This window comes from Dermacentor albipictus, unplaced genomic scaffold (genome assembly GCF_038994185.2).
Source record: "Dermacentor albipictus isolate Rhodes 1998 colony unplaced genomic scaffold, USDA_Dalb.pri_finalv2 scaffold_15, whole genome shotgun sequence".
Lineage (NCBI taxonomy): Eukaryota > Metazoa > Arthropoda > Arachnida > Ixodida > Ixodidae > Dermacentor > Dermacentor albipictus.
In genome coordinates, this window is record NW_027225569.1 from 2,389,710 (window position 1) to 2,399,968 (window position 10,259).

Here is a 10,259-nt window from a genome sequence, read left to right on the forward strand (position 1 = left end):
TCGGCAATGTATTGTCGCGACCTTTTATACAGGAAACTGGAGTACCTAAAGGAGGTGTACTTAGCTGCACGCTCTTCATCGCGAAAATGAACACCCTTCGTGCTTCATTACCGCCAGACATTTTTTATTCTGTTTACGTAGATGACATACAGATAGGTTTCAAATCCTGCAACCTTACAGCATGTGAGAAGTAAGTAAAACAGGGCTTGAACAAAGTGTCCAAATGGGCTGAAGAAGATGGATTAAAGGTGGACCCCAACAAAAGTTCTTGTGTGCTTTTCACAAGAAAGGGAGGGCTCATTGCAGAACCCAGTATCGAAATGTATGGTCAGGGAATCGCTGTGAACAAAGAACACAAGTTCTTAGGCATCATACTTGATTCTAAATTAACTTTTATCCCACACATAAAGTACCTCAAGGTCAAATGTATAAAAACAATGAACTAAATTGTGTTTTCCCACAAAACATGGGGCACCGACAGGAAACGTTTAATGAATCTTTACAAAAGCCTCATTAGATCACGGTTGGACTGCGGTGCAGTGATCTATCATTCTGCAGCCCCGAGCGCGCTAAAGATGCTAGATCCGGTCCACCATGTAGGAATCCGACTGACCACTGGAGCTTTCAGAACAAGTCCAATTGAAAGTTTATATGTGGAATCAAATGAGTGGTCAGTTCATCTGCAGAGAACATACTTCAGCCAAACATATTTTCTGAAAGTCTACTCTAATCCTCAACATCCGTGTTTTAATACCATTAACCATAGGACATATGCTACACTCTTTCATAATCGTCCCTCCGTAAGACAGCCTTTCTCGCTACGTGTGAGGGAGCTTAGTGATAAAATGCATGTCCCACTCCTCGAGCTCCGCCTAATGGATCCAGCCAAGGCGCTACCTCCTTGGGAGTGCAGCTGATACAATGCGATATATCTTTCGTGCAAGTCACAAAGCATGCTCCAGAGATTGAAATACAAATACATTTCCGGAAACTCGAGCACAAATACTCCTGCACAGAGTTCTACACAGATGCATTGAAGTCACGCGACGGGGTGTTCTATGCAGCCGTCGGTGCATCCTTCTCGGAATCCGACGTACTACATCCGGAAACCAGTATCTTTACGGCTGAGGCTTACGCATTATGGTCGGCTGTAAAGCATATAAGGAAATCAAATCTCCAAAATGCCGTAATACATACAGACTCCCTAAGTGTGGTGAAGGCCTTAATGTCACCCTACAAACAGAAAAATCCTGTACTTACTGACCTCTATTCCGACCTGTGCAAAGCTTATCTATCTAGCCAGCATATCATGATATGCTGGGTACCCGGCCACAGGGGTATCGAAGGTAACGTTCTGACAGACCATATGGCTACGTCCATTGCACCCTCTGCTGATAATAATACTACTTTGATGCCTCTCACAGATATGAAACCTTACATACAAAAAAAACTGCGAAACCACTGGCAACGCATGTGGGACACAAAAATAAATAATAAACTGCACGTTTAAAAGTCACAGTTAGGTTTTTGGCCCTCCCCATCAACAACTCGGCGAACAGATGTCCTATTCTGTCGCCTCAGAATAGGACACACATTTGGGCCCCATCATTTTCTACTTACTGGAAGTGAAGCTCCAACATGTGGTAGATGCGGTGAGAGGCTGACCGTCCATCCATGTCCTGTTGGAGTGTCGGAAAGCCGAACCTGAAAGAAAGAAACATTTTCCGCTTGCATACCGTCAATATATCCCTCTACACCTGGCTATGTTTCTTGGTAAGGAACCACTTTTTAACACCAAAGCAGTCCTCGACTTCTTAAAGGATGTAGTTCTACACGTTATAAGCCCTATAAATACGTAGAGCATCCTCGCTCCAGAGGATACCGCTGCGATAACTGTTTTGAACAGCACATGCCACTAGGCCCTTGTGTTTTAAGGGCGCTAAGGAGGCAGTAGTGCTCTAGCATATCTTATATAACCTGATATATTTTAGACATCATATCATTCTTTTTAAATGCGTCTTATTGTTCATAGTACACGTCATAAGTCATCGCCATAGTCTGATTATACAGATTTTACGCACTTTAGCGCGACCATTTTTAAGGCCCCTCTACAGCCACGTCACACCAACTTCATAGAACTCATGATTTCACTGAAACCTCATTAACACTCACATGGCGCTCTTTGGCCATACTTGGCCCTTGCGCCATAAAACATCAAACATTCATTCAATACAGCAATAGTTAAAATTTTTGCTGAAATTATTTTTGTTATAACCAAGTGATTTATACGGAGGTCACACCTTTTAAAGCAACCTTAGAAATTAGTAACAACACACAGCACCTAGGGAGGTACAAGCAATTAGAGATTTAACATGTACGCTGTAGTGCAAACACATCCCGAGAGAATAGACTGGAATATGGTACAGTGTGTGCCCCCTTTCGACTAGACTGTACATGATGCGATACCAATTAACCCATCAGTCTATACGTTTAAAGATTACTCTCCACGAAAGCTACAGCCTTCATCCTCAAAACCTAATCAATACTTGTGTTTACATTCAGTGTAAAATTGTGTGGTTAACATCATAAAGCTGTACACGTGCTGCGAGGGTTAGTGTTGTGGAGAGCTCAAAATTTTGACTACCTGAGTTGTAGCATGTACTTCTGCTTTTACAAAGCGCAGCACCATTGAAACATGGTTACCATGGCTACGATTGAACCTATGACTGCCTGTTGAGCAGCTGAGTGTCATAGCCACTGTGTCAGTAGGGCATTTCTGTCTTGTAACCTAATGGGCACTCTATAACATAGCTTTGCAAGCCTTCTATACTACTAGTCTGTTTTAACATGTGTGATGAATTATCTCTTACTTATGGCACACAATTAACACTTTTTGCAATTGCTGACATGTCGGAAGTCTCTCGTAAAGATCAGCTATGGTGCTTGTGTGCCTTTATGGGGGATAGCTCCCAGCCTTTATCTCCTGCACAAATAGTTCGCAACTGATCCTGCTTTGTGTTTGAGGCACAGGCAAGCCAGCCATGTACTTCATGTCAGGGCTCCTATCGATGTCAGGGCGTGGCGATAGGAAACTACGTATCTACTTACCAGAATATCACCACAGGAGTCCCTCAGGGTAGTATCCTGGGCCCATTATTGTTTCTGCTTTATATTAATGATATAACAACTATTAGCAACGACCCAAGTTATATTTTATATGCAGATGACACAAGCCTCCTATTTAAAAGCCGTGACATACAGCACCTGACCTTGGTTATTAACGAAACTATGGAAAAGCTTAGTAGATGGAGCGCTGCAAATTGCCTGTTAATAAATTCCAAAAAAACAAAAGCTGTGTTATTTCGTGCGCGTCAAAATTCGCTTATTGTAAAACCAGTGATAAAGTTCAACAACTGCAACATTGAAATAGTTGATACTGTAAAAACGCTAGGAATACTTTTCAATAAAAACATGTGCTGGGATCCTCACGTTAGCTCAGTTATATCTCGCCTAAATAGGTCTGTTGGTGTTCTAGCAAAATTTCGCTCATACCTTCCCGTATCCGTAAAATTGTTAATTTATAACACACTCTTCTTATCCCATCTTAACTATTGTTTCCTGGTTTGGGGAAATACCACATCGTCTAACACTAGCAAACTGCATGTGCTACAAAAGAAGGCATTACGTCATATTGCTAGTGCTGATTACAATGCACACACTGCTGAACTGTTTCGTCAGTTTAAAATTGTTCCCGTGCCCAAACTTTACGAGTATTTTCTATGCATAAGATACAAAAAATCTGTATATAACAGCGAGCATGCATTTCTTAGCATATCATCGTTGAAAACGAATACCATTATATATCCATTCAGTAGTAAAGAATATTGGCACGTGCCATTTTGTCGTACTGAGCTTGGGAGGCAAATGTTACGTCATGCACTTGCAGCTCTGTTGAACAAACTAATTTTCCAGGATATTCATGTAGAAATGTGCAGCATACGTAACATACGAGAGTTCTTCATTCCATGATGTCAGTACTATTTTTCCACTGCTGTTAGTATTTTTATGTATGTATAGTTACTGTCAAGCTGTTCGTATTACATTACATTGTATAACACTAGAGGTTAACCTGCAATGGTAAGCTGTTAAAATGCCTTGTTAATTGTCACCCTTTTTTGTATGCCTTGTATGTTGGGGGCTCGGGCGCTTCTCAAGTGAATTGATTTTCACTTTTTGCCCGAGCATTCCCGCATTGTGATGATGCAAATAAATATCAACTTCAACTTCAACTTCAACAGTGCAGCAGGAACATGCAACGGTTATACCTTTCTTGCTGCACACGACGCTGCTGCACCAAATTAATTACTACAAAACCTACCTAGTCTCGTAATTGCTCCTTACAACTAACAGAGGATAGTCTATCAGCCACCAGCAACTAACCACTTTCAGCCTCTGTTGCTTTATTTATCACTTCCTCCCCTCTGTCCATATCCTTTAACAGGTCTTGACCTTCCTATAAAGCACACACTTGCAGAAGCGTGCAAATAACAGCTGATGCTTGGTCCTAGTTCTTAGCCATGTGCATGCTGATGATTTAAGCAAATGTCTGTGTATTTGAGCAAATGCCTTCCATGTATTGTTTTTTCTTTCTTTTTGCTTGCAAAAATGATAACTAAGCAATACAATATGGTATTGTTGCATATCTGCACTGCTACATTGCAGTTGTTGCAGATGCTGCTGTGCAAGAAGCAATTAATATACACACTTAAGTGGCATCATCAAGCCATTCAAGCAAGATTAACAGAGATAGATGAAAAGTATACAGAGCAAAGTCACTGAAATCAGCACATCTACAATCTTCATAATCCGTGTACACTTGAACATGACCATTAACAGTCCCTAAAAACTTTCCTACTGGATAAGAACAATTTGTACGCTGTAGTTACGTAATTCAGTACTAAAACCATAATATGTAAAAGCACAAGCTATATTACTGCAGAAGTAACTGCTCATCGTCATGAATCATTCTATGCTACATTATCACTTAAGAATACCACAGAACACATTTGTTTACAAATGGCACTCTTTTCACAAAATACAATCTCTTATTCACTTTTCTATCATCGTACTCATTTATTTTTCTGCCTGTCTTGATAATGTTGCTGCTCTGTTCACCATTCCTACATTTAATTTATATAGTTGGTTGATTAAACCTGCTGTATTCTGCTTTGGTTTGTTTAATCATTCAACAAGTCCGCTATCAAACTCCTTGCCTCACAGAAGCACCTTCTGTAAGTGTTTGCTACAGTTGAAGCCTTTCTTGAATATTTCAAGTATAAGAAGCATGAAACAAGGTTTGAAATATACATACCGAGGTAATACCGTTCAGAACATTTGTATTGAACAAGGCCTCACTTATCTGCCTTGTGACTCCTAGCAGAACACAGTGCATATATTCGACGCAGACCCCTTGACAAGGTTGAAACCTGAAAAAGTACATTCAAAACACACACACACTTACTGATTGAAGTCACCCGACGATAATGCTCCTACCAGAAAGAAACCAGGTAAGTGCCCTGCACCATAGGCCTCAGCCTGATATCAGGTGTTAGGTTGTATACAGAGTACTACCTCCCTGCCGCCTGCACTATGATAAATATGGAGCAGGGAAGAGCTACCTGCTAAAAAGGCTCCTAAACAACCATGAGCTCGAAAATTGCAAAGTTTTAATACAGATTAATTTTAGTGTGCCTCATATTTCTTTTTACATACACTTTTTGACACTCTGCATCAACAGCGAATAATGGCCACATAGTGCTTAGGATCTATACAGATACAAGTTTTACAGCGACTGTATGGCATCTGCATGGAGTAAACAGGGCTTGCACGTCGCACATGTTGTTTCACTTGTTCTGATCTAACTTCGTCTCAGCGATATTTATTATTAAGCCAGAAAGAGGACATGATGCTTCTCCGTTCGCAAAGGGCAAATATCGATAAGACCAAATTGGCAAATACACACAATGAACCCTGCCGCTTACACTTCATCCATTTCGATTTACCTCTTTCCATCAGATACCACCTTGATTGTTCAACGAGGACACCGCGCAAACCTCTGAAGTGCGCTGAGAATTAAACACATGAAAATGAGAGAAAAATGAACATTCAGTAATAAATTGCTCTCAGCAGCATTTCCTTTCAGCGGAATAGCAAACCATCCTTGGAATGATGATGTCAAAAGTTTGTGCGCACGAGAGGCTTAAGACATACCTTATTTCTACAAAACGCTGACATGTTCCATGTTTTCATTCAGGAAGTGCGGATGACTCCTTACGAGGCTGCCAATGATGAAAAGTGGAAGGGAAGAAAGAGGAAGAGAAACAGATTATAGGAACGAACACAGACAAGATGACATTGGAAAAAGGAAGATGAAGCGAAGGGAGTGCGCTTATTCCGTACCCTTTCAGCGTTCATGCCGCTGAACGTGGACGCGTGAAAGCTGTTTATAGCCCGCCCCCGTCCCGTGTACGCTCTCCAGCAATGTTGGAGCACGACAGGAAGGCCATCCGGCATGAGTCCCGCTGTGCTGGAGCGTGACAGCCACCTAACGACGGTGCCTTGACCGTGTTAGTCGATGAGCGTTGTAACCGGACACCAGCGAGGACGGACCACAGACTGGGTTACCACGACATCCGCGACGAAGATACGGGTGCTGTAAGCACCACGATCCTGATACTACATTGTAAACAGTCGCCCAGCAGACGTTCAATAATGCTGTGCTGTGAAGGCAGAACTTGGTTAGGGAGGAGGTATTCTGCGCGGACGAAGTGTTGTAGCATAACTTCATGTACTTTTGAAGTTTCTTACGGTTTTTTAGACCCCACATTCACTGAAGGTCTTGACTGTGCCGCAACTTGTGTTAATGTGCTCATTCTGCCTGCTGAAGCGCACATAACAGGCTCTAACCTATGAGTGACAAAACTTCTTCCTGAACCTTGGAAACGGCTGAATCAGTAATTTCCTACACATATTGATAATATTCTACATGGCTTTTGGGGCATATTAGCAGTAAATTGTAACGCTTGATTTAGTTGAATGAGTTCAGGAAAATGGAGTACATACCTGCTATGTAAAAAAGAAACAAATTACGGACATAACTAGTGTCAGTAATTAATGTCAATACTTAACTTTGCCAACAGACTTCAGGAAACATTTCTTAACAATCGCCCATATTCTGGCAACTTTTCCAAAGAAATAAGGAGGTGACTTTAGCCGTTCACGGTGACAAAATACTTTAGAAGTGTTTTATATGACCTATACAAACTTGTAGAAAGCGAGCAATTGTAATCCTTTGGTTGGATGCTGCTTAACTTATAAATGCCAAAATAAAAGTGCTGATCAATTGCCCTCTTATTTGGGCTAATATGTTCCATAAAGAAAGACTTACTTATTTATCTAAATATTCCAGTACATATTGCCATGTAAACTTCCATCTGTGACGTTGTGGTAACTCCTATCAACTTATCACATCGGTATTCCCGTATTCGAGAACACACATATGAGGCTTTCCCCTGGTTCTACTGTCGCACTTACAACATTGCTGTAATGAGCCTTCACAGCAAATGCAGTCTTTTGCACGCAAGTACGACAGGCCGGATGACAATAAAGTTAAAACTGCGCTAAACCTTTATGAATTAGAATTTGATCTATTTGTGCAATGCAATGCAATGTCAATGTCGTTCAGAGTATATCGGCACGGAAAAAGAGGCACCATATCATGGCACCACACCACACGCAAACAGGACCGTACTTGGTCTGATGTTTGGTTTCATACCGCGTTTCCTAAGCAGAAGAGCGCAGTGTTCTACTCCTTAGACTATGAACGTGCCAGTGAGCCCAGTTAGAGAAATAACGGTTAGAGATTAACAGACATTCAAGGATGCGTGAGTTATCCTAAGATGGCCGATCACAATAACTAACCCTAATGCTGTCCAACAAGGCGTTTATCGTGCTCCACAAGCAACCCATTCGCCATTTTGTCTTATCCGTACGCAGGAGCCAACCCAAACATCGAGCTCCACTTCCTCAAGGTATGTATCAACGTCCTCAAATTTTTCGGTCTGGGTCCTGGGATAAGGTTCATTATTGCGTTATCTCATTTATCAAGAAAACAGCATTGAGCAACGTACGAAGTGAAAATAATGCGATAAAAAGAACCCTGATATCTATCCCGTAATTTTATCGTTATGTCAGAACGTATAAGTCATAGTTCACACCAACCTCTCCGCATTTCTGTAAATAAATATATCTCGCTCACTCCCTCTCTCTCTCTCAATGTATGGGCATCTTGCGCTGTAGTTTGAGGTATAGTAGCTGCGCCTGGTGGCGGTGCGGGAAACGACATTTGGGTCGTACCACCTTGGGTCGTATTGAGCCCTGGCTGGGGCGAAGCACATTTCTAGGCCGAGTTTTGCGTCGATTCGCACTTTTTTATGCCCTGTTGCGAGTGCGAAAAGGCTCGTCACTTCTCACTGACCACTCCGACCACGCTGCGCACTCGCCGTAGCCTATAGTTTAACGAAAACGGACTCTCCGTGTGCCAAGGGACGCAATGCTGGGAGCAGAAGGAATCGGTGACGCCGATCTGGAGAGACCTAGCCCAGCCTCGAAAAGGCGTCACCGTCATTACTTCTGCGTCGTGGGCTGCCATGAACTAGAAGGTCTGAATCCCAACATCAGATTCTGCCGTTTTCCTCCAAGGCCTCACGAAGTGCGGCGTCTGGCGCGCTGAGTAAGCGAAACCTGGCGCCATGCTGACTGCTTCGCCTGTCTTGAAGCTTGCTTGATTATCTGCGTTCTAAATTTCGGTGTTTTGCACCTACAGTCCCGACAGTAGACCGACATAGCAGCAGGCATGGCTGGTAATTCACGATTCGAGACCCGGCCAAAGCGACAATTAACAATCCGACCGATGCAAAGTGGTGAAGTGACCAGGTGTGTGCAAATGAGCATAAACGGCCGGGCTCATTCAATGACAATTCACTACTCCACTACAAGCAGCACAGGTTAAGAGAGTTAAATGCTCTCATCCTTGATCTCAAGCCAGCACGTTGAGGCAGCGCAGCAAGGCAGTATTGATTGCAGCACATCGATGTTCGAGCGCTGTCATTAAAAGCTGCATCAAGCGAGCAGCGCACGAGCTCGCGCTGTAGCGCGATTCGCACGTACGTGCGAGCTCATATGCATTGCAACAGTTATTACCAGTTACTAAAAGGGACAGATGGCCGCTACTACAACACAGGCATAACTACTTGTTTGGCGGCATGTCGAAAGAGCGCTGCAGTCGCGACGCGTACGATCGTGCGCTCGAGCAGTTCGTACATCGCGGCGCGTACCGTCGTGTCCTCGAGCAGTTCCGCACACATGATGTCTGCTTATCGCTGCTGTGGATTCATTTACAGCACGCATTTCCTCGCGTTTGTGCGCCTGAATCTAGCAGCTAGCGTACAAACCTTTACCTGTAGTTGCACTTCGTACGCGACTCGCTTCACTTTTTGCGATTGACACCGTGCTAAAACTTCGCCGCCTAATACTTGATCGGCGTACACGTATTCGGCACTGCATAATTTCTTGCCTTTACGCAGCGTGCCACCCCTGAAAAAATCTTCGGCGCCCGATGTTCGCCGCAGGCCGTGCTACAACACAACCGAAAGTGGCGGGTCCATATTGTAAACGTGCTTTCCGAAGCAGACGACCGAGCTTGGTACGACCAATTTTAGGAAGGAGGGCGCTTTTTAGCACCTTTTTCGCAGCGCCTCTGGGCAATGCAAGAGCCCCATAGGATGTCTTCAATTAAAGTTGAGACGTGCTTTCTTTGGGAATCTACGAAACTACATTCATAAAATGCCGATATGTCCAATTATACACAGCTCATGATCTAGCAATACAAACAGTTGTTAGCCTTCAGGAATAATTAAATCCCATTACACCCCGTGCTTATTCGATGCCTGACTGCACCGAATCTCGTCTAGGAATGTTAGAAATGTGGCCAAGACTGAAAGACCTTGGTTCGCGTGATTCTCTTCACTACCGAGATATATTTTTATATATATATGTATTATGGGTTATGGTGCAAGAACCTATGTTCTGATGCGATGGAATGCTTCTTGTAGTAGTATCTCTAGGCCACATTGTCACACGTGCAAGTCCATCCTCTTGTAACACACGCAGGCATGCTGTAGCGGCCAAGATGGTGGTCG